This window comes from Phyllobates terribilis, unplaced genomic scaffold (assembly GCF_046119375.1).
Source record: "Phyllobates terribilis strain yellow unplaced genomic scaffold, ASM4611937v1 Scaffold_9__5_contigs__length_417890890, whole genome shotgun sequence".
Classification (NCBI taxonomy): Eukaryota; Metazoa; Chordata; class Amphibia; order Anura; family Dendrobatidae; genus Phyllobates; species Phyllobates terribilis.
The window spans coordinates 376,677,571-376,705,041 of NW_027362769.1; positions in this window are offsets into that span (position 1 = coordinate 376,677,571).

The following is a 27,471-nucleotide window of genomic DNA, read 5'->3' on the forward strand; positions in this document are numbered from 1 at the left end:
TAGGCTACTCCACTGACTAACACACTCTGCAATAGGCCAAAAAGGATTAGCTTTGCTAGATTCAGCCAAATGCTGTGAAAAAAACTTGCACAGCACTGGCACAGACCTGCCTGGCAAAAACTGATAGGAACTGATGTAACCTAGTCCTGAAAAGGACTGCAATTACAATTAGTCTTTACTCCCACAACCTATCTATTTAAGAGCACAGACCTCCCTGATAAAAGTCGTAGGAAATGCTGTAACCTAGTCCTTAAAAGGACTGCAATCACAACTATTCCCTACTCCCAAGCTATCTGTAGATTTGTGCGAAAATTGGCTTGAAATTAACAAGGTATAGCGCACACAGCAACAGCGGTGCCGTCTAACACGCAGCTGCAGCAGTGAGAAAATGGTGGCGACGGGGAAAATGGCTTGGTCTTATAGGGCAAGGACATGTGACATACACTGCCAATGACACATGCCCTTGCTTGTGTGAAAAAAAGCACTTCGCTCCGTGTGTGCGCTGCTGATAGGCTGACAGACTGCACCTCCCCACTGCAAATGCGGGAAAGAGAAAAAAAAATGGAGATCTTCATTGTTCCTGCAGAGATCCATCCCCTGCCCCTCCCCCCGCCCCGCTGTACACTCAAACTGCGTATTAACATTAATTTTCATCATTACTGAGAAAAAATCCAGTTATGATTTTGGTGCACGAACAGTTATCGAACATAACCTCGAACAGCCGAATTTTTCTCAAATTGTTCGTGTTCGCCGAACGGCTCGAACACCGCCCAAAACAGCTCGAATTTGAGATTGGCGAACAGTTCGAGTAGAACAACGCTCATCTCTAGTCATGAGGGGCTTGACACAAGGAATGCGACACTTGTAGCCCATGTCCTGGATACGTCTGTGTATGGTGGCTCTTGAAGCAATGACTCCAGCAGCAGTCCACTCCTTGTGAATCTCCCCCAAATTTTTGAATGGCCTTTTCTTAACAATCCTTTCAAGGCTGCGGTTATCCCGGTGGCTTGTGCACCTTTTTCTACCACACTTTTTCCTTTCACTCAACTTTCCATTAATATGCTTGGATACAGCAGTCTGTGAACAGCCAGCTTCTTTAGAAATGACCTTTTGTGGCTTACCCTCCTTGTGGAGTGTGTCAATGACTGCCTTCTGGACATCTGTCAAGTCAGCAGTCTCCTCCATGATTGTGGAGAAGAACTGAAATAAATTAGCTTTTTGATGATATTCTAATTTAGTGAGAAGCACCTGTAGATAGATAGATAATAGATATATAATAGATGATAGAGAGATAATAGATAGATGATAGATAGATAATAGATAATAGATAGATAGATGATAGATAATAGATGATAGATAGATTAATAGATAGATAAATAATAGATAAATAATAGATAAATAATAGATACTGTAGATAATAGATAGATAAATAATAGATAAATAATAGATACTGTAGATAATAGATAGATAATAGATAGATAGATAGATGATAGATAGATGATCGATAATAGATAGATGATAGATAGATAGATGATATAGATAATAGATAGATGATATAGATAATAGATAGATGATAGATAGATGATAGATAATAGATAGATGATAGATAGATAATAGATAGATGACAGATAATAGATAGATGATAGATAATAGATGATAAATAGATAATAGATAGATAAAAATCTGATGAGCAGAGCCAGTGTGAACAGGTGCGGCTCTGGCAGTATAATACACAGACATAAGAGCACAGTCTCTGCCTTCAGCGCTGATATGTGCAGACATTGATATGTGACATTTGGACACATTTCTGTGATACAGAATATAACGATAACATGAGGGCACTTAGTGCAGACATTTCCGATCCATGAGAGCCCATCAGCCGCGACAAGGCGACCTCTGATGGGACCCAAAACCTAATAATCATCATCCCACATCATCATCATCATCACGCTTATCACGTCTGTGAACCCTGAGGGAAATAGACTTTTTGTGTTGCAGACTCATTGAGTATCTTGTTTCGGCCCCTGTATCGGGGACGTCAGGACGGGCGCAGGTTCCCTGGTAGGACAATGGCCTCAGTGTGGGAGATAAGGGAAGTGTCCGAGATCCAGAACAAAGGATCTGATATCAGAGGCTCGGGACAATGGTTCGGGAAGTCGGGGAGTTTCCAGGATGAAGGCGAATGAGAGAAAAAAAAAAAGTTTATTACAAGAGTGCGGCCTGCAGCGACCATTACTGCCCACACAGAGACCACGAGGCAGCGCCGGATCTGACGCACGATGGACGACAACGGCGCAGAACAGACTCCTGGTCCTATAATCTTCTCAGTCCTATGCATCTACAATAAAAATGAAGCAATTTTGCAATTCATTATAATTAAAAATCTACTACCGTTTTGTGTATACAGCTCCTATGCAAACCTTTGTGTTTCCATGGTAACAGACTACAAACAAACCCCACGTAGTCTGATCCTGCAGTCCAGTGCATCTGCCCCACTCCATCTTGTATTCGCTTAGTGAGCAAGAAAAAGGAAAGGGATGGAAGTGAGTGTGAAGATAGGATCAGACTACACAGGATTTGTTTGTAGTCTGTTACCATGGAGACACATAGTTCAGTAAAGAAGCTCTAGACACAAAACGGTCGATTTCTAATCAAATCCATACGCCAGGATGCTTCATTTACTTGAATTTAGAGGCTTTGAAGCAATCGGGCTGCCAATATGGACATGCCCTTTAAGTGGAAAATCCCTTTAAATATTAAAACTTGGTCAAACCGATGCATGCTATTGCTACATTTCGGCGCTTGCTATGTAAGTTGCTCCCTAATTATCCTGAAATGAAATTGCAAAGAAGAGGATAAGTTATGCAATTCCACCACCCCCTCCCCCCTCAATTGTTTTTCAGTATTTTTGGAAAAACACACACAAAAAAATCCCCCTCCCCCCTCGTGTTGACAACTATGTATTGTCAATGAGAGGTGTGAACCATTTTAAGCAATTTATTTCAGGAACTTTTGCTGAGAGCAGATTGTTAGCCAGCAAATTTTCTGTTTGAGGAGCGTAATTGCGGACGCCCCGCTACGTGCAGAAATATGTGAACCCCCCCACCCTCCTCCTCCTTTATTTTCACATTAGCATTTTGTCTGGGAGCAGTCGGCTCCATTTGCATCACATTGAAAAAAAAAATAAAATAAACTATATACAGTCTCAGTTTTCTCTCTCTCACCTCACCGGGGAGTTAAAAAAATAAAAAATACCAAAAAATCAAAATAAAAAATCATAAAAAAAAAAAATTAGGCTGCATTCTTTTAACCCTTCCACTGCTGGACTCAAGTGAAAATGCCGGGGAGTGAATATTTCTGTTTCCGCTGAATTATTGGAAACTAGAATGTTTTTGCAATATTTATTTTATTTTTGGGCTAAAAAATTTTCATGTATTTTTTATCACCTTAATTTTTGCACCTTTTTAGCCTTTTTTACACTTTTAGAGCTGCGACCCCCATTTTGTCTGATTTTTTTTTTCTAATGAAGGGTCAATCAATTGTGCTGCTGGATTTAGTTTTATTCCCGTTTTTTGGGGCTTTTCCTGATTATATAAAAATAAACAAGGGAAGTGAATATTTTTTGTTTCCACCTCATTTTTTGGAAACTGGAACTTTTTTTTTAACATTTTTATTTGTTTATTTTTTTAAAGGGGTCGTCTCATATTGTTAAAGGGTTTGTAAGAACAAGTAACTTTGCAATTTACTTCTTAAAAATCCTCTCTGCTCTTAAGGACGGAGGAATATTTAATTCTATGGTTTACTGCTTATTACCTAAGTTACCGACCACTGCTGCAATCTATCAGAAGTGGCCTTTTTCCTAGTCCAGAAGCTCATGCTTGGAAGCACTTTGCTATGTAGCTTGCAAGTGCTGCTTCAGTTCCCCTATGCTCATCGGATGCTGCAAATGCAAAACTGCCTATGCTTGTAACATGGGAAAGCAGCAGGGGCGTAACGATTGCAGTTGCAGAGGGTGCGACCAGCGATCGGGCTCGTGCTGGAGGTAGAGGGAGGCCCTCCGACGTCAGTAGTTATTTCAGCTCGATGTGCGTCCGAGGATGTACTGGGGAGCTGAGACCCGCTGACTCCCTGCACCGCAATACAAGCTGCAGTCAATCAGAGGCCGGCAGCTGATGTTGGTGTTCCAGGCATTGGCATTGCATTGCATGGCAGGGACATCATACGTCGCCACAGCAGGCACGTCTATGTCAGCTGCCGGCCTCTGTGCCGGCTACAGGACAGGACTCCACGTATTGTGGGAGTGGGGAAGGTGAGTAGGATGTCTTTTTTATGCAACGGCAGAATTGGAGACATATATACCAGGAAGGGGCCCAGGATGGGGGACATATATACCAGGACAGGGGACATATAAACCAGGATGGGGGACATATGTACCAGGAAGGGGCTCAGAATGGGGACATATATATTATGATGGGGGACATACATACCAGGATGGGGGGACATATATACCAAGAAGGGGGACATATATACAAGGACCGGGGACATATATACTAGGATGAGGGACATATATACCAGGAACAGACTCAGGATGGGGGACATATGTACCATGATGGGGGACATATATACCAGGAAGGGGGACATATATACCAGGAAGAGACCCAGGATGGGGGACATAGATACCAGAATGGGGGACATATATATTAGGATGGGGGACATATATACCAGGATGGGGGAAATAAATACCAGTATGGGTGACATATATACCAAGAAGGGGGACATATGTACTAGGAAGGGACCCTGAATGGGGGACATATATACCAGGATGGGGGACATATACAGTATACCAGGATGGAGAACATATATTCCTGGAAGGGGCAGTGGATTGGGAACACTTAAACCAAGATGGGGGACATATATACCAGGATGGGGGATATATATACCTGGATGGGGAACATATATACCTGGAAGTGGTCCAGGATGGGGGACATTACTACATAATGAAGAAGGGAAGGGTAACACGTATGTCTTTATAGGATTTAGAACGCTACAAGGACCCATACATGTGACCAACATGCGGGGGAGGGGCCAGGTCCAGTTCTCAGTTTAGGTGGACGCTTTATAGGAGTAACCATTTTAAGTTTCTTAAAAGGTTTCTGAAGGAGAAGAATAAGCAATGAAAGGGCAAGATATAGAAGCCAACATTGCCACGCTGTTTCATTTTTCAATTCCTCTCTACTCTTCTTGTTTCAGCTCCTCTCTACTCTTCTTTTTTCAACTCCTCTCTACTCTTCTTGTTTCAGCTCCTCTCCACTCTTCTTGTTTCAGCTCCTCTCCACTCTTCTTCTTTCAACTCCTCTCTACTCTTCTTGTTTCAACTCCTCTCTACTCTTCTTGTTTCAGCTCCTTTCTACCCTTCTTGTTTCAGCTCCTCTCCACTTTTCTTATTTCAACTCATCTCTACTCGTCTTGTTTCAACTCATCTCTACTCTTCTTGTTTCAACTCAACTCTACTCTTCTTGTTTCAACTCATCTGTACTCTTCTTGTTTCAACTCCTCTCTACTCTTCTTGTTTCAACTCCTCTCTACTCTTCTTGTTTCAGCTTCTTTCTACCCTTCTTGTTTCAGCTCCTCTCTACTCTTCTTGCTTCAGCTTCTCTCTACCGTTCTTGTTTCAGCTCCTCTCTACTCTTCTTGTTTCAACTCCTCTCTACTCTTCTTGTTTCAACTCCTCTCTACCCTTCTTGTTTCAGCTCCTCTCTACTCTTCTTAATTCAACTCCTCTCTACCCTTCTTGTTTCAGCTCCTCTCTACTCTTCTTGTTTCAACTCCTCTCTACTCTTCTTGTTTCAACTCCTCTCTACCCTTCTTGTTTCAGCTCCTCTCTACTCTTCTTAATTCAACTCCTCTCTACCCTTCTTGTTTCAGCTCCTCTCTACTCTTCATGTTTCAACTCCTCTCTACTCTTCTTGTTTCAACTCCTCTCTACTCTTCTTGTTTCAACTCTTCTCTACTCTTCTTGTTTCAGCTCCTCTCCACTTTTCTTATTTCAACTCCTTTCTACCCTTCTTGTTTCAGCTCCTCTCTACTCTTCTTGCTTCAGCTTCTCTCTACCCTTCTTGTTTCAGCTCCTTTCTACTCTTCTTGTTTCAACTCCTCTCTACTCTTCTTGTTTCAACTCCTCTCTACTCTTCTTGTTTCAACTCCTCTCTACCCTTCTTGTTTCAACTCCTCTCTACTCTTCTTGTTTCAGCTCCTTTCTACCCTTCTTGTTTCAGCTCCTCTCTACTCTTCTTGCTTCAGCTTCTCTCTACCCTTCTTGTTTCAGCTCCTTTCTACTCTTCTTGTTTCAACTCCTCTCTACTCTTCTTGTTTCAACTCCTCTCTACTCTTCTTGTTTCAACTCCTCTCAACCCTTCTTGTTTCAGCTCCTCTCTACTCTTCTTAATTCAACTCCTCTCTACCCTTCTTGTTTCAGCTCCTCTCTACTCTTCTTGTTTCAACTCCTCTCTACTCTTCTTGCTTCAACTCCTCTCTACTCTTCTTGTTTCAGTTCCTCTCTACTCTTCTTGTTTCAACTCCTCTCTACTCTTCTTGTATCAGCTCCTCTCTACTCTTCTTGTTTCAGCTCCTCTCTACTCTTCTTGTTTCAGCTCCTCTCTACTCTTCTTGTTTTAACTCTTCTCCACTCGTCTTGTATCAGCTCCTCTCCACTTTTCTTGATTCAACTCCTCTCCATTTTAAGGATATCTGCATGCTGCCAGTGAAAGGGAAATATTCATCTTTACATCCATAGGTGTAAATCGCTGGAGTCTGACACCGCAAGTGACTATTGCTTCTAATTAGTGTTCTGCCTATTTAGATACCATGATAAATAATTATAATTAGGGATACATGATGATAAATACTAGTGATAATTAGTGATACAGGACTGGGCAAAAGTTTTAGGCAAATATGAAAAAAAATTGCTAAAAGTTTATTTTTATCAATTAACAAAATGCAAAGAGAATGAACAAAAGAGAAATCGATTCTACAAGATAAGTGATAATGATCATTTTCATATGTAAGTTAGAACACAGTGATTAACTGAAATATAAACAGGAAGCTTAAAACTGGGTGAGGATAAAACAAACTGCTACAAAGGTAAGGTTGTGGAAGACAGTTTCATGTCACAGATCATACACAATGGCGAGACTGAGCACAGTAATAAGGCACAAGATAGCTATACTGCATCAGCAAGATGTCTCCCATCCATTCTGATGATGGAGGTGACTGGCGGTCAGCAGATACTGATGATGGAGTCGACGGGCGGGCACCAGATACTAATGATGAAGGCGACCATCGGTCACCAGGTACTGATGATGGAAGCGGCGGGCGGTCACCAGATACTGATGATGGAGGAGATGGGCGGTCACCAGATACTGATGATGGAGACAGTGGGCGGTCACCAGATACTGATGATGGAGGTGATGGGCGGTCACTAGATAATGATGATGGAGGTGATGGGTGGTCACCAGATACTGATAATGGAGTCGACGGGCGGTCACCAGATACTGATGATGGAGGTGACGGGGGGGGCACCAGATACTAATGATGGAGGCGACCATTGGTCACCAGGTACTGATGATGGAGGCGGCGGGCGGTCACCAAATACTGATGATGCAGGCGATGGGCGGTCACCAGATACTGATGATGGAGGCAACGGGCGGGCACCAGATACTGATGATGGAGGTGACTGGCGGTCACCAGATACTGATGATGGAGGTGACGGGTGGTCACCAATTACTGATGGTAGAGGCACCGGGCGGTCACCAGATACTGATGATGGAGGAGCCGGGCGGTCACCAGATACTGATGATGGAGGCGACAACGGTCACCAGATACTTATGATGGAGGCGACGGTGGTCACCAGATACTGATGATGGAGGCGACGGCGGTCACCAGATACTGATGATGGAGGCGCCGGGCGGTCACCAGATACTGATGATGGAGGCGACGGCGGTCACCAGATACTGATGATGGAGGTGACAATGGTCACCAGATACTGATGATGGAGGTGACAATGGTCACCAGATACTGATGATGGAGGCGACGGCGGTCACCAGATACTGATGATGGAGGCGACAGCGATCACCAGATACTGATGATGGAGGCGACGGCGGTCACCAGATACTGATGATGGAGGCGATGGTGGTCACCAGATACTGATGATGGAGGCGACGGTGGTCACCAGATACAGATGATGGAGGCGACGGGAGGTCACCAGATACTGATGATGGAGGCGACAGCGGTCACCAGATACTGATGATGGAGGCGACGGTGGTCACCAGATACTGATGATGGAGGCGACGGCGGTCACCAGATACTGATGATGGAGGCGACAGCGGTCACCAGATACTGATGATGGAGGCGACGGCGGTCACCAGATACTGATGATGGAGGCGATGGTGGTCACCAGATACTGATGATGGAGGTGACGGTGGTCACCAGATACAGATGATGGAGGCGACGGGCGGTCACCAGATACTGATGATGGAGGTGACGGGCGGTCATCAGATACTGATGATGGAGGTGACAACGGTCACCAGATACTGATGATGGAGGCGACGGGCGGTCACCAGATACTGATGATGGAGGTGGCGGGCGGTCACCAGATACTGATGATGGAGGCGACGGTGGGGACACCAGATACTGATGATGAAAGTGACAAGTGGTCACCAGATACTGATGGGATGTAGATATATATACCCAGCTTTCCCAGGATCTGATGTAATCTACCAGAATAGACTTTGTAACGACTTAACCTCGAAGTTTTCCTTTTATAAAGGATTTTTTTTTATTCTTATCATTTTTGGGGTCATTTCTCTTTCAGTCCGGCTCCCCCGGTTTTCCATCAGAGTGGGATGATTTCATACAATCAGGTCGGATTTTCTCTTTATTTGTGATCCTGGCATCGCTGTTGCCCACTTTGCCATCTTTTAGCCTGTATCTGTTTTTGTTCCGGTTGCCTTGGAAATCTTTGTTTTTTTGCCATTGAAAGAAGACTTTTGTTGGGCACTCAAGCTCAATGGGTTTGGCTGACTGGGCAAAAAGCGGGCAGCTGGATCCTGAAACATCTCCTATAAAGTGAGGAGGGGGCGTTATGAGATTTGTTTTTAATTTATTTATTTATTTTAACTTTGGATTTAAGTTCCTAATTTTTTTATTCATTTTTTTTTCAAGATCTCTGCTTGCTGTCAGTATGTAGCAACAGTCCCGGTCCTGTCCGACAGATAGTTTGTTCTTCGTTTCGCGCTCTCTCACTTCTGAACCTGTATTAGTAGGACTAGCATGAGTTTTTATTTTTTTTTTAACCCTGGAAGTAATCGATAGTTTCCATTCACTGACAACAAACAGAATATTGAAAATGTCTAGAAATTGGCACAAGTGTATTTTTTTGTTCCTTCTTTTGATGTCTTCTCCCATCTGTAACATGATGAAAACATAAAATGCAAATTATATATTCCACCTTCGTCTTTTTATTACTTGTCATAATGTATCTTAATTAGAAACATCTAGAAAAAAACTCAGGGAAGTTTACAGCTATTTTTTTTTAAAACAATCCTATAATGCAAAACAAACACAAAGTTCTCTCCCAAAAAATCCAAAATGTGGCCAAAATAAAAAAAAAACATTTTTTTTTTTTACAAATATAGTTAACATAATCTATTATAATACAATGCTATTTTTGAAAAAACTTTTTTGGATGATTTTCTGTATATTGATCATCTACTGTACATTAACTTGCTCCTCAAAGTTCTAAAACACAAATGAAAAATAAAGTTTTACACTTTTAAATGCATGAAAACAGAATAAAAGGGAACAAAATAAAAATTGGGCTCATATAGTTTTTTTTTCAAATTTTGAAAGAATAATAAGAAAGAATACAAAAATGTAAAAAAGAAATAAAATAAAAATATATATAAATATATATATATTTGCATATATATATAAAAAAAGATAAAACTAAAGCAAAATATATTAAATATTTATATTTATATAATAAATATATATGTACATATATATAATATATATATAAAAAGATAACATTAAAGAAATACATACTTTTATATTTCTATATGTATGTATAAAATAAAAATACAAAAAAAATATAAATATATATATATTTGCTTATATATATATAAAAAAGATAAAATGAAAGCAAAATATATTAAATAGATATTTTTTATATTTCTATGTATATATAAAATAAAAATAAAATAAATATATATATATAAATATACATATAATATATATATATATATATTTTGCTTGTATATATAAAGATAAAATTAAAGTAAAATATAATATATATGTGTGTATATATATATATATATATATATATATATATATATATGATAAAATTAATAAAAGATATCAAAATAAAACTAACAAATAAAAATAGAGGATAACATTAAGGCAAAAAAAATCTACAATTGTCAAAAAAAGTATAACAAATTAAAATAAAATATTTTACTATGGCGAAAAAATGAAAAAACATAAAAATAAAATAGAATAAAAATGACTATTGACAAATAAAAATAAAAAAACTTACAAAATTAGAAAGAAAAATTCTACTATTGCTGAAAAAAAAGATGAAACTGAAATTGAAATATTTCTCATATTGCAAAAAAAATGACAATAGATAATTCTACTATTGCAATATATATATATGTATTTGGAGGCTTCTTGGTTGGTTGCTTGCATTTTCCTTGATAGATATATATATTTATTTATTTATAAAACATAAAATTAAAAAAAAAAAATTGCAAACAAATGTAACAAAAATAAAATAAAAAAAAATTCTACTAGTAAAAAAAGTAAATTAAAATGAAAAAATTAAGTTTACTATTGGTGTGTTGCCCCCAGCATGGCTTTGGCTAATATACACCGATGCGTAGAATCCTGGATGTGTTAAAGAAACCATTGTGGAGACCCCCGAAGCTGTGGTTGGAGCAGACTAACCGCATTACTTGGGGCCTTGCTGGCAGACAAGGGGTTATTCTTATTATGGATAGTGGCGCAGTGTCTGAGCCGACGAGTCGGCCCCTTCCAACAACACTAAGGTTACATGTGCGGGGTCCGACCCCATTCACAAGTGTCCCCTTATTTCGCCTGTTTAACAGGAAAAAACTCATTGGGTATAATGAGCCCGTAATTCACACGTTGGCGGTTCCCTGCGCACTTTACAAGGCTGAGCCCCGCTCCCCGGGTAATTCCAGCACATAATATCTCTTTTCATTATTGCCGTAGGTGTCAGAGCTGATTACAAGGTGCGGGGCTGTAGCCAGACGCAGCTCTGCTAATTCTCCCCGAGCCACGCGGCCTCCGGAGCGAAGCTTGGAATAACAAGCGCGCTGCCATGATGGAAAGCAGAGGGGCTCACATATAAGATCTCACATGTCTGCTAAATAAACATGGCAGCCTGGCACCTCCAAATCTTGTATCCTGCCGAGAAACAGAGCCGGGGCTTGTTAAAGGGACACTCCGTCCAGTAGGTGACGGCCGGAGACAAGACCTGCAAAAATAAAAAAAAGTGAAAATACCAGTAACACAATTCCTTTAAGTGTCTTGAGATTTCATTGTACCCTGCACAGATTCAAGACCCCCAGTATCAGATGCGACAGAGCTGCCCCAACCATCCCCGAGGAGCAAAGAAGCCCCAAACCATCCGAAGCAGCAAAGTAGCCCCAAACCATCCCCGAGCAGCAAAGAAGCCCCAAACCATCCCGAGCAGCAAAGTAGCCCCAAACCATCCCGAGTAGTAAAGCAGCCCCAAACCATCCCCATGAAGCAAAGTAACCCCAAACCATCCTGAGCAGCAAAGCAGCCCCAAATCATCCTGAGCAGCAAAGTAGCCCCAAACCATCACGAACAGCAAAGTAGCCCCAAGCCATCTCGAGCAGCAAAGTAGCCCCAAACCATCACGAACAGCAAAGCAGCCCCAAACCATCCCCAAGCAGCAAAGTAGCCCCAAACCATCCTGAGCAGCAAAGCAGCCCCAAATCATCCTGGGCAGCAAAGCAGCCCCAAACCATCACGAACAGCAAAGTAGCCCCAAACCATCTCGAGCAGCAAAGTAGCCCCAAACCATCACGAACAGCAAAGCAGCCCCAAACCATTCCCAAGCAGCAAAGTAGCCCCAAACCATCCCCGAGCAGCAAAGAAGCCCCAAACCATCCCGAGCAGCAAAGTAGCCCCAAACCATCCCGAGTAGTAAAGCAGCCCCAAACCATCCCCATGAAGCAAAGTAACCCCAAACCATCCTGAGCAGCAAAGCAGCCCCAAATCATCCTGAGCAGCAAAGTAGCCCCAAACCATCACGAACAGCAAAGTAGCCCCAAGCCATCTCGAGCAGCAAAGTAGCCCCAAACCATCACGAACAGAAAAGCAGCCCCAAACCATCCCCAAGCAGCAAAGTAGCCCCAAACCATCCTGAGCAGCAAAGCAGCCCCAAATCATCCTGGGCAGCAAAGCAGCCCCAAACCATCACGAACAGCAAAGTAGCCCCAAACCATCTCGAGCAGCAAAGTAGCCCCAAACCATCACGAACAGCAAAGCAGCCCCAAACCATTCCCAAGCAGCAAAGTAGCCCCAAACCACCCTGAGCAGCAAAGCAGGCCCAAATCATCCCCAAGTAGCAAAGTAGCCCCAAACCATCCCCGAGCAGCAAAGGAGCCCCAAACCATCCTCAAGCAGCAAAGCATCCCAAACCATCCAAAGCAGCAAAGGAGTCCCAAGCCATCCCCAAGCAGCAAAGCAGCCCCAAACCATCACGAACAGCAAAGTAGCCCCAAACCATCTCGAGCAGCAAAGTAGCCCCAAACCATCACGAACAGCAAAGCAGCCCCAAACCATTCCCAAGCAGCAAAGTAGCCCCAAACCACCCTGAGCAGCAAAGCAGGCCCAAATCATCCCCAAGTAGCAAAGTAGCCCCAAACCATCCCCGAGCAGCAAAGGAGCCCCAAACCATCCTCAAGCAGCAAAGCATCCCAAACCATCCAAAGCAGCAAAGGAGCCCCAAGCCATCCCCAAGCAGCAAAGCAGCCCCAAACCATCCCGAGCAGCAAAGTAGCCCCAAACCATCCCCGAGCAGCAAAGGAGCCCCAAACCATCCTCAAGCAGCAAAGCATCCCAAACCATCCAAAGCAGCAAAGGAGCCCCAAGCCATCCCCAAGCAGCAAAGCAGCCCCAAACCATCCCGAGCAGCAAAGCAGCCCCAAACCATCCCCGAGCTCCTCCATGTTCTTTTCTTTGTAGGCTTCATTTTTGTGGCTTTTGAACATAGAGCTGATGTGACACAAAAAAAGCTGCTCTTGTGCCTCCTCCATCCACAGGACGTTCTCTCAGGAGCTTTGTGGATTGTCAATATGCTCTTTGGTAAATTCCAGTCTTGCTGTTCTATGATTTGCTTTCAGCAGTAGTTTCCTCCTTGGTCATCTTCCATGAAGTCCACTTTGGCCAAGATGGTGGCGGATGGTGCGACCTGACACTCATGGACCTTCACCTTGGAGTCCACCTCTAATCTCTGTTCCAGCTCTTTGGTTCCCATTCGTATTATCCATCTCTTTATTTTGTCATCAGTTTCCCTTTTGTGGCCACGTCGAGGGAGGTCGGCTACAGCCCCAAAGACCTAAAACTTTTCAATAACATGTGTAACTGTAGTAACAGGAACATTGAGCTGTTTGGAGATGGTCTTATAGCCTTCGCATATATCATGTTGGTCTATTATTTTCTTTATAATCTGAAACAACTCTCTCCTTAGTTTTCTTTGCTTCATGTTCAGTGTGATACACACCATGATTCCAAACAGCACAATGACTACTTTTCACCCTTCAAATAGGCAGACTGTCTGACTAGTGATGTTAATTGTAGGACACACCATAGTTTCACATGTCACTATGGTAAAATTATCTTCAATCATTTCTAGGAGTACCATCCTTTTTTTCCAGACCATTTTCATGTTTTTTTTTTTGATGAAACAAAATTCAGAAGCAAAGTTTGATTTTCATTATTTGATATTCAGTAAACTTAAATTGAAAATTACTTTTGTCAGTCTCAGGCTATTTCAGTGACTATTTTGCGTTTTTCTTACTCTTCCAGAAGGTAACATCCACTTTGTTATTTCTTCAGTATATTGTTGGTGGGTAATATAAGCTAAGTGAAGAGAATCTAGAGATGCGGGTGTGGCGTGATGTCACGACCTTGCAGATATCATGGCTCAGGGTGTGGACAGAGGAGGCCGATCGTGGAATCTGTAATGGTCTCGCCTGCTGTGTGAGGCCGAGAAAAGGAGAAGAATAATAGAACAGAAATGTCTGACATAATATCTTACCAACACGTCTTATATTAGTCAATTTCTACAGCTATCTATCTATTATCTATCACTGTTATCTATTATCTATCTATTATTTATCTATCTATTATCTATCACTGTTATCTATTATTTATCTATCTATTATCTATCTATCATCTATCTATTATCTATCTATTATCTATCATCTATCACTATTATCTATCTATTATCTATCATCTATCACTATTATCTATTAGTTATCTATCTATTATCTATCGTCTATTATCTATATGTTATCTATTTATCTATCTATTATCTATCATCTATCGATTATCTATCTATTATCTATATATCATCTATCTATTATCTCTATATCTATTATCTATTATCTCTATATCTATTATCTATCTATTGGAGTGAGTGGGATAAGTTTGGTTCCCATTACTGTACCCTGTAACTTCTATCTATCTATTATCTATCTATCTATCTATCTATCATCTATCTATCATCTATCTATTATCTATCATCTATCTATTATCTATCTATTATCTATATATTATCTATCATCTATCTATCATATATCTATCATCTATCTATCATCTATCTATTATCTATCATCTATCTATTACCTATCTATCTATCTATCTATAATCTCTATATCTATCTATTTATCTATCTATTGGAGTGAGGGGGGTAAGTTTGTTCCCCATTACTGTACCCTGTACCTTCTATCTATCTATCTATCTATCTATCTATCTATCTATCTATCTATCTATCTATCTATCTATATCTATTATCCATCATCTATCTATCTGTCTATTATCTATCTATCATCTATTATCTAACTATTATCTATTGTTGAAAAAAGCCAGGGACAGGCTGAAACATCCAAATTGCAAATGGAATTGACAATTGAATAAAACAGCAATTATTTACTGAACACATGAGTGCCGGAAATACTTCTTTTCCGCATATTCTACTCCACGAGCACCACGCCAACAGAGTGCTGACCCGCCATCCCTGTTTCTCCTGTGTAATCAGCGACCAATGATGTCCCTGATGTGCACAAGGGGGAGACAAGTCCAGAGATGCTGCAGCCATGGGAGCAGGTTTAGGCCACGCTGGTGGCTCACAGTGGTACGAGTAACATGCGGCCTGACGTTATTGTTCATGGAACACTGTGAAGAAACGGCCACACCACTGGTTCCACCACTTTCTCACTTGATGCTTGAGGCACATGTATCAGGGTGTATAAGGCCCACCTTTCTCACTTATTTCCCCCGGTTCCCTTGGGGATCTGATCTGTAGGAAGTTCTATGCTTTTGGCAGATGGATAGATCTGAGGGATAGAGTCAGAGATATAGTTTCCACAGGGATCGTTCAGCAGCCGTTCAGGCGTCTGGGAGAGCTGGGTGACCACCTTCTCAGCCCACATCGGAGTCAGATCTGAGCACTGTGGGATATTCAAGTCTGTTCTTATTTTACGACCCCCGACTTTCCAATACATCAGGAGAAGGGAAGTCAGACATCTAGGTGTCTTATATGGGAGGCCATAAAACCGGTCCTGGTTGAGCGGGAGCGGAGGAGCCAGGGGACTCTCTTTTCTTATTACTCCCAAACTCTAAGACGAAGAGGAAAAGAGGATGATATTAACCCTTATTAAAAAATTCTCTCTGTCAACAAGCGAGGGGCAGCGGGCCTGAAATATGCCTGTGATTTTGCAAAAGTCCCAAAACCAGATGTTTCGAGAAGTAATAAATGTTGAGGAGAAACGGGCGAGTAATTTCACAAAGGGGAGGAAACCATCAGCACAGCCGTGGTTTCCATTAAAATGACCTGTCCCAAGCATGTTCTTGTTAATGGGATGACCAGCTGCGATTCTCTGTAACAGAAGGCATAAAAATGTAGTGCTCCTAACATCTGCGCTCCGCTCACTTGTGCGGCCCGAGGAAAAATCACAGGAGGCCACCGCCGCAGTGACACATGGAGTGACTGGGATGCTCCACCCGTGGGATTTGGCAGCCTTCATTTTGCTGGTTTTAATATTTTAAAAATTTATAATTTGTGGAAACCACCAAAAAGCTGCTGCTGACAGATCCTGTTTATTTTTAAGAATGTGTTAATGAGCCGTTTGCCGGAAGTACAACATCCCAGTTTTATTCGTTTTGCTGTTTCCACTATTTTATCGCTGTGTGTAGTGTAAAGAAAAATCTATTCTTTATGGAATCCATCAAGAAACAGCTGTTGATGGATCCTTTTTTTAAAATGTGTTAATGGGATAGTCTGCAGGAGGTAGGGCATCCTTGTTTTATATTCATTTTACCATTTGCACTATTTCATTGCTACGTGTAGTGTAAAAAAATATCTATTCATTATGGAAGCCATCAACAAGCTGCTGTTGACAGATTCTGTTTATTTTTAAGCCGATCTGTAAGAAGTACAACATTCCAATTTTATTTATTTTGTTGTTTCCATTATTTGTAGTGTAAAGAAAAATCTATTCTTTATGGAAGCTATCATCAAGCTGCTGTTGACAGATCCTTTTTTAAACTGTATTAATAAGGTGGTCTGCAGGAGTTATGGCATCCTTGTTTTATTTATTTTGTTGTTGCCACTATTTCATCGCTTTGTGTAATTTAAAAAAAATAATCTATTGTTTGTAGAAACTATCAACAAGCTGCTTTTTATATGTTTTATCTTTTTAATATGTTAATGAGGTGGTCTGCAGAAGGTATGGCATCCTTGTTGTACATATTTTTCTGTTTGCACTATCTTGTTGCTCTGTGCAATGTAGAAAAATAATCTATTCTTTGTCGAAACCATCAACAAGCTGATGCTGACAGATCCTGTTGTGGTTATTTTTGTATGTGTTAATAAGGTGGTCTGCAGGAGACATTGGCATCCTTGTTTTATATTATTTTCTGATTCCACTATCTCATTGCTACTTGTTATGTAAAATAGAATCTATACTTTGTGGAAACCACCAATAAGCTGCTGTTTATAGATCCTATTGTTGATTTATCCTTAAGAATGTGTTAATAAGATAGCCAGCGGAGGTACGGAATCCTTGTTTTATATTTTGCTCTTTTCACAATTTTATCGCTACCTGTAATAGAAGAAAAAAGTCTATTCTTCATGGAAACCACCAACAAGCTGCTTTTCACACATCCTGTTTTTTTTTAAATTAAATATTCTATTAATGAGCTGATCTAAAAGATGTACGGCAGTTGAGTATCTGCGAGGAGCTCACCACCTGTACCTAGAGCTGAGCTTCTCTCATGTAGGAGAATAGTTTAGGAGCACTTTCGTTTAGACAAGTTCTGGTTCAGATAAATTAAAGAAACCACAAAATGTTTTGTGGTCGGTGATGTCCTGGCATCCTGATGCCACATTTTCTTCCTAATCTCCTGAGACAACTCTCTCCTTAGCTTTCTTTGCTCCATTCTCAGTGTGGCACACACCATGATTCCAAACAGCACAATGACTACTTTTCACTCTTCAAATAGACACACTGACTAATAACAAGGTTTTAGACACCTTAGGCTAACATGTCCTCATTGTCAAATTATTTTCATTCTTTATATAGGTACCATCATTTTTGTCCAGACCATTTTCATTACTTTTTTTTTTAAAAATTTTCTGCTGAACTAGGGGAATGTATCATACTTGTTCCAACCTGGTGTATCAGAAGTAGCTCTAACATCAGTGACTTTATGGGCACGGTAATGGGGACTATTCTTACCCACGTACTAGGTCATTTTTGAGGAAATCTGATTTAATTAGCGTTCCATAATGAACCTATTAATGAATAGCGGACTGTTTGGAGGCTTTCATCACTCCATCTCGATAATCAATGATTGGTTTTATAGTCAGGGATTTTCCAGATTAGTATGAGGATGTAAAATTACATCAAATACTTTTTTTTCCCCTCGCCTTTTACTCTTTTCCATATACTTTGTTGCTCGTAATTTGTAGAATGTAAGACAGTACAACACAGTGAAAGTTAAAGAGGAACTCAATGAAATGTAATATGGGAACTTATTTCTAATGGGGGAGTTCACCATAATAATGCCAGGAAAGGAGACACATAGACACAATGGTGAACTTGTACCTTGAATGATTCCAAGACTAGACATCACCCAAATCCTTTTGGCGCAGCTCATCACCAATATGTAACACATAGTGACATAGGACATTCTAAGGACATCTGAAAGAACAGTTGATATCTACCAAGGGTTTGACCACCAGAGGAGGCCGCATATCAGCTACAATGGGTGGTCCACCTTTCCTTGTCAACCAGCAGCTTTGGTGTAGAGGAGGGTAAAAGGGGTCTACAACAACCATTGACTAGGGGCAGATTCCCTCAATAAGATTCTTCTAGGGCACTTACATGATGACACCTTCTTCAGTCTTTGACTAGAACCTTCCATAGATCGTCCAGCCTTTGAAAGGCTGTAACACGAGGCTCCATGTGGAGGTTGGAACAGATGAGAGATTCATGGTAGGTATTTCCAAAAAGGAGCTTTAAGTTTTAAATAACCACTGGACACAAGGGACATCATACTGTGAGCTAGAGACTGGGGCCTCAACCACTGGACATCATGGACTGGCCTACTAAAGAACTTGAGATCTCAGAGTACGACTCTAATCCAGAAAACTGAAGATTTAAGATACTGGGATTAGGGCACTAAACCAGGAACTGGGTCACTAAGAACTGGACAAAAAATTGGAGAAATGGGATACCGAGACTGTAAACCACTAGACCTCCAGGGACTAGGACTTTAGACCTGGTCACTAAAAACTGGACAACAGAATGGGGCACTAAAAATTAAACCCCCAAATAAAAGAATGAGACTTGATCACTAGGAACTAGACAGCAGAGTGAGGCACTAAACCACTAGACATCAGGGACTAAGACTGTAGACCAGGTGACTAGGAACTGGACAACAGACAGGCAATTCAGATACTGAACCATTAAACCTCTAGACACTGGGGACTTTGGCACTAGAACTTGGTTACTAGGAATTGACTGAAGAATAAACAAGTAGAAACCAGGGACTAGGCCACAAGGAACTAGGCAACAGAATGAGGCACCAAACCGCTAGACTCCAAGAACTAGGACCTTAGACCTGGTCAATAGGAAATGGAGAACAAATAGGAGAAATTAGATACTGAGCCACTAAAGCACTGGACACCAGGGATTATGGTACCAGACAATTGTTATTTGTATCTAGACAGCAGACTGAGCCACCAAACCACTAGGCACCAGGGCTTTACGTCTTGGTTTCAAGCAACTGTTAATATCTGTGCACCTGTCTGAAGAAAATACAAAACTAAAGGACCAAACCACTAGACACCAGGGACTGGAAATTTACACCACTAGACGACTACATACCAGGGATTGGAGCACTAAACTACTTTTCACTAGGAACTAAAGACCAGACAGGGAAAATGATCTAATGGATAACTGGTCTGGGTCACTATAACACCAGGTACAGGGAAGAGATGCATCAAACCACTAGATACCAGGGTCTTGGAGACTGACCACTAGTCACCGGGACTGTATGTGTCTATCTACTGGGCACTATAATAGTAGTTGTCAAAGAATCAGCTGCAAACTCTTGGACATCATGGACTTGGTATCGGGGGCAGAAAATTTTACCTCTTGGATAAGAGGAAATTGGGCACTAGACCACCAGAGACCAGTAGGTCAATAACCCAGAAGAACATCACAAAACTGTTTGCTTTGATACTAGTAGGAGTTCGTTTTTAGTCCTTAAATAAGTGCCCCGTGGTTGAGTAACAGGTGCAACATTTTAAGTCTCAGAGCCCCCCTGGTTCTGCCAATCAACCTACTGAGAGCGATTACATCTGCGATCCTGGACAGAGTCCATCTTCTCACTACATTCAGAACAGAGAATAATAGAAGTTTCTCTTTGTCCCGAGTCCTTCTGGTGCCCTGACATTGTCCCTGGCTGGGACTTTAAGCTCAGTCTTTATTTGTGTAATGTCAATGACAGCATTTCGGAGCAATGCCGGCGGAAGGTCTCGGAAGGAATCCTAGACTCCTCAGACCGCCGCTCACAGTCCTTGTTAAGCCATCATGTCTGTTTTTCTTTGAAAGGGAAATAAAGAAGTGATTTGGTCCCCAAAGGAAGACGTGAAGATTGGGTTTCTGCACAGACATGCTATTTAGGCCAGAATATTTTGAGACTTGCATAGTGTCTGTGTTTTGTACCTGCACAGAGGAATATATGTAAAACTGTTTATGGAGAAGCTTTGGCCACTGCATCGAAATGTGATGAAAATGGCCCAAATTATCTATCATCTATCTATCATCTATCTATTATCTATCTATCTATCTATTATCTATCTATTATCTATATATCTATCTATTATCTATCTATCTATTATCTATCTATCTATCATCTATCTATTATCTATCATCTATCTATTATCTATCTATCTATTATCTATCATCTATCTATTATCTATCATCTATCTATTATCTATCTATCTATTATCTATCATCTATCTATTATCTATCTATTATCTATCTATTATCTATCTATCATCTATCTATTATCTATCATCTATCTATCATCTATTATCTATATATCTATCTATTATCTACCATCTATCTATCTATTATCTATATATCTATTATCTATCTATCATCTATCTATTATCTAACTATTATTTATTATCTATCTATTATCTATTACTTATCTATCTATCTATTATCTATCTATTATCTATTATCGATCATCTATCTATTATCTATTACTTATCTATCTATCATCTATCTATTATCTATCTATCTATTATCTATCATCTATTATCTATCTATTACGCCACATACATAGCTCCAGTAATAGAGTGCCCCATGCACAGCTACAGTAATAGAGTGCCCCATACACAGCTCCGGTAATAGAGTGCCCCATGCACAGCTACAGTAATAGAGTGCCCCATACACAGCTATAGTAATAGAGTGCCCCATACACAGCTCCAGTAATAGAGTGCCCCATACACAGCTACAGTAATAGAGTGCCCCATACACAGCTATAGTAATAGAGTGCCCCATACACAGCTCCAGTAATAGAGTGCCCCATACACAGCTCCAGTAATAGAGTGCCCCATACACAGCTACAGTAATAGAGTGCCCCATACACAGCTATAGTAATAGAGTGCCCTATACGCAGCTATAGTAATAGAGTGCCCCATACACAGCTCCGGTAATAGAGTGCCCCATGCACAGCTCCGGTAATAGAGGGCCCCATACGCAGCTACAGTAATAGAGTGCCCCATACACAGCTCCAGTAATAGAGTGCCCCATACACAGCTACAGTAATAGAGTGCCCCATACACAGCTACAGTAATAGAGTGCCCCATGCACAGCTCCGGTAATAGAGTGCCCCATGCATAGCTACAGTAATAGAGTGCCCCATACACCGCTACAGAAATAGAGTGCCCCATACACAGCTCCGGTAATAGAGTCTCCCATACACAGCTCCAGTAATAGAGTGCCCCACACACTGCTGCAGTAATAGAGTGCCCCATACACAGCTCTGGCAATAGAGTGCCCCATACACAGCTACAGTAATGGAGTGCCCCATACACAGCTCCAGTAATAGAGTGCCCCATGCACAGCTACAGTAATAGAGTGCCCCATACACAACTCCGGTAATAGAGTGCCCCATACACATCTACAGTAATAGAGTGCCCCATACACAGCTACAGTAATAGAGTGCCCCATACACACCTCCGGTAATAGAGTGCCCCATGCACAGCTACTGTAATAGAGTGCCACATACACAGCTACAGTAATAGAGTGCACCATACACAGATCCGGTAATAGAGTGCCCCATACACAGCTCCAGTAATAGAGTGCCCCATACACAGCTACAGTAATAGAGTGCACCATACACAGCTCCGGTAATAGAGGGCCCCATACACAGCTCCAGTAATAGAGTGCTCCATACACAGCTCCGGTAATAGAGTGCCCCATACACAGCTACAGTAATAGAGTGCCCCATACACAGCTCCGGTAATAGAGTGCACCATACACAGCTACAGTAATAGAGTGCCCCATACACAGCTACAGTAATAGAGTGCCCCATACACAGCTCCAGTAATAGAGTGCCCCATACACAGCTACAGTAATAGAGTGCCCCATACACAGCTATAGTAATAGAGTGCCCCATACACAGCTATAGTAATAGAGTGCCCCATACACAGCTCCGGTAATAGAGTGCCCCATACACAGCTCCAGTAATAGAGTGCCCCATACACAGCTACAGTAATAGAGTGCACCATACACAGCTCCGGTAATAGAGTGCCCCATACACAGCTCCAGTAATAGAGTGCCCCATACACAGCTACAGTAATAGAGTGCCCCATACACAGCTACAGTAATAGAGTGCACCATACACAGCTCCGGTAATAGAGTGCCCCATACACAGCTCCAGTAATAGAGTGCTCCATACACAGCTCCGGTAATAGAGTGCCCCATACACAGCTACAGTAATAGAGTGCCCCATAAACATCTCCGGGTAATAGAGTGCCCCATACACAGCTCCGGGTAATAGAGTGCCCCATACACAGCTCCGGTAATAGAGGGCCCCATACACAGCTCCAGTTAATAGAGTGCCCCATACACAGCTCCGGTAATAGAGTGCAACATACACAGCTCCGGTAATAGAGTGCCCCATACACAGCTCCGGGTAATAGAGTGCCCCATACACAGCTCCGGTAATAGAGTGCACCATGCACAGCTCCAGTAATAGAGTTCCCCATATACAGCTCGGGTAACAGAGTGCCCCATACACAGCTCCGGTAATAGAGTGCCCCATACACAGCTCCAGTAATAGAGTGCCCCATACACAGCTACAGTAATAGAGTGCCCCATACACAGCTATAGTAATAGAGTGCCCTATACGCAGCTATAGTAATAGAGTGCCCCATACACAGCTCCGGTAATAGAGTGCCCCATGCACAGCTCCGGTAATAGAGGGCCCCATACGCAGCTACAGTAATAGAGTGCCCCATACACAGCTCCAGTAATAGAGTGCCCCATACACAGCTACAGTAATAGAGTGCCCCATACACAGCTACAGTAATAGAGTGCCCCATGCACAGCTCCGGTAATAGAGTGCCCCATGCATAGCTACAGTAATAGAGTGCCCCATACACCGCTACAGAAATAGAGTGCCCCATACACAGCTCCGGTAATAGAGTCTCCCATACACAGCTCCAGTAATAGAGTGCCCCACACACTGCTGCAGTAATAGAGTGCCCCATACACAGCTCTGGCAATAGAGTGCCCCATACACAGCTACAGTAATGGAGTGCCCCATACACAGCTCCAGTAATAGAGTGCCCCATGCACAGCTACAGTAATAGAGTGCCCCATACACAACTCCGGTAATAGAGTGCCCCATACACATCTACAGTAATAGAGTGCCCCATACACAGCTCCAGTAATAGAGTGCCCCATACACAGCTACAGTAATAGAGTGCCCCATACACACCTCCGGTAATAGAGTGCCCCATGCACAGCTACTGTAATAGAGTGCCACATACACAGCTACAGTAATAGAGTGCACCATACACAGATCCGGTAATAGAGTGCCCCATACACAGCTCCAGTAATAGAGTGCCCCATACACAGCTACAGTAATAGAGTGCACCATACACAGCTCCGGTAATAGAGGGCCCCATACACAGCTCCAGTAATAGAGTGCTCCATACACAGCTCCGGTAATAGAGTGCCCCATACACAGCTACAGTAATAGAGTGCCCCATACACAGCTCCGGTAATAGAGTGCACCATACACAGCTACAGTAATAGAGTGCCCCATACACAGCTACAGTAATAGAGTGCCCCATACACAGCTCCAGTAATAGAGTGCCCCATACACAGCTACAGTAATAGAGTGCCCCATACACAGCTATAGTAATAGAGTGCCCCATACACAGCTATAGTAATAGAGTGCCCCATACACAGCTCCGGTAATAGAGTGCCCCATACACAGCTCCAGTAATAGAGTGCCCCATACACAGCTACAGTAATAGAGTGCACCATACACAGCTCCAGTAATAGAGTGCCCCATACACAGCTCCAGTAATAGAGTGCCCCATACACAGCTACAGTAATAGAGTGCCCCATACACAGCTACAGTAATAGAGTGCACCATACACAGCTCCGGTAATAGAGTGCCCCATACACAGCTCCAGTAATAGAGTGCTCCATACACAGCTCCGGTAATAGAGTGCCCCATACACAGCTACAGTAATAGAGTGCCCCATACACATCTCCGGGTAATAGAGTGCCCCATACACAGCTCCGGGTAATAGAGTGCCCCATACACAGCTCCGGTAATAGAGGGCCCCATACACAGCTCCAGTTAATAGAGTGCCCCATACACAGCTCCGGTAATAGAGTGCAACATACACAGCTCCGGTAATAGAGTGCCCCATACACAGCTCCGGGTAATAGAGTGCCCCATACACAGCTCCGGTAATAGAGTGCACCATGCACAGCTCCAGTAATAGAGTGCCCCATATACAGCTCGGGTAACAGAGTGCCCCATACACAGCTCCGGTAATAGAGTGCTCCATACACAGCTATAGTAATAGAGTTACCCATACACAGCTCCGGTAATAGAGTGCTCCATACACAGCTATAGTAATAGAGTGCCCCATACACAGCTCCGGTAATAGAGTGCCCCATACACAGCTCCAGTAATAGAGTGCCCCATACACAGCTACAGTAATAGAGTGCACCATACACAGCTCCGGTAATAGAGTGCCCCATACACAGCTCCAGTAATAGAGTGCTCCATACACAGCTCCGGTAATAGAGTGCCCCATACACAGCTACAGTAATAGAGTGCCCCATACACAGCTCCGGGTAATAGAGTGCCCCATACACAGCTACAGTAATAGAGTGCCCCATACACACCTCCGGTAATAGAGTGCCCCATGCACAGCTACTGTAATAGAGTGCCACATACACAGCTACAGTAATAGAGTGCACCATACACAGATCCGGTAATAGAGTGCCCCATACACAGCTCCAGTAATAGAGTGCCCCATACACAGCTACAGTAATAGAGTGCACCATACACAGCTCCGGTAATAGAGGGCCCCATACACAGCTCCAGTAATAGAGTGCTCCATACACAGCTCCGGTAATAGAGTGCCCCATACACAGCTACAGTAATAGAGTGCCCCATACACAGCTCCGGTAATAGAGTGCACCATACACAGCTACAGTAATAGAGTGCCCCATACACAGCTACAGTAATAGAGTGCCCCATACACAGCTCCAGTAATAGAGTGCCCCATACACAGCTACAGTAATAGAGTGCCCCATACACAGCTATAGTAATAGAGTGCCCCATACACAGCTATAGTAATAGAGTGCCCCATACACAGCTCCGGTAATAGAGTGCCCCATACACAGCTCCAGTAATAGAGTGCCCCATACACAGCTACAGTAATAGAGTGCACCATACACAGCTCCGGTAATAGAGTGCCCCATACACAGCTCCAGTAATAGAGTGCCCCATACACACCTCCGGTAATAGAGTGCCCCATGCACAGCTACTGTAATAGAGTGCCACATACACAGCTACAGTAATAGAGTGCACCATACACAGCTCCGGTAATAGAGTGCCCCATACACAGCTCCAGTAATAGAGTGCTCCATACACAGCTCCGGTAATAGAGTGCCCCATACACAGCTACAGTAATAGAGTGCCCCATACACATCTCCGGGTAATAGAGTGCCCCATACACAGCTCCGGGTAATAGAGTGCCCCATACACAGCTCCAGTTAATAGAGTGCCCCATACACAGCTCCAGTTAATAGAGTGCCCCATACACAGCTCCGGTAATAGAGTGCAACATACACAGCTCCGGTAATAGAGTGCCCCATACACAGCTCCAGGTAATAGAGTGCCCCATACACAGCTCCGGTAATAGAGTGCACCATGCACAGCTCCAGTAATAGAGTGCCCCATATACAGCTCGGGTAACAGAGTGCCCCATACACAGCTCCGGTAATAGAGTGCCCCATACACAGCTCCAGTAATAGAGTGCCCCATACACAGCTACAGTAATAGAGTGCCCCATACACAGCTATAGTAATAGAGTGCCCTATACGCAGCTATAGTAATAGAGTGCCCCATACACAGCTCCGGTAATAGAGTGCCCCATGCACAGCTCCGGTAATAGAGGGCCCCATACGCAGCTACAGTAATAGAGTGCCCCATACACAGCTCCAGTAATAGAGTGCCCCATACACAGCTACAGTAATAGAGTGCCCCATACACAGCTACAGTAATAGAGTGCCCCATGCACAGCTCCGGTAATAGAGTGCCCCATGCATAGCTACAGTAATAGAGTGCCCCATACACCGCTACAGAAATAGAGTGCCCCATACACAGCTCCGGTAATAGAGTCTCCCATACACAGCTCCAGTAATAGAGTGCCCCACACACTGCTGCAGTAATAGAGTGCCCCATACACAGCTCTGGCAATAGAGTGCCCCATACACAGCTACAGTAATGGAGTGCCCCATACACAGCTCCAGTAATAGAGTGCCCCATGCACAGCTACAGTAATAGAGTGCCCCATACACAACTCCGGTAATAGAGTGCCCCATACACATCTACAGTAATAGAGTGCCCCATACACAGCTCCAGTAATAGAGTGCCCCATACACAGCTACAGTAATAGAGTGCCCCATACACACCTCCGGTAATAGAGTGCCCCATGCACAGCTACTGTAATAGAGTGCCACATACACAGCTACAGTAATAGAGTGCACCATACACAGATCCGGTAATAGAGTGCCCCATACACAGCTCCAGTAATAGAGTGCCCCATACACAGCTACAGTAATAGAGTGCACCATACACAGCTCCGGTAATAGAGGGCCCCATACACAGCTCCAGTAATAGAGTGCTCCATACACAGCTCCGGTAATAGAGTGCCCCATACACAGCTACAGTAATAGAGTGCCCCATACACAGCTCCGGTAATAGAGTGCACCATACACAGCTACAGTAATAGAGTGCCCCATACACAGCTACAGTAATAGAGTGCCCCATACACAGCTCCAGTAATAGAGT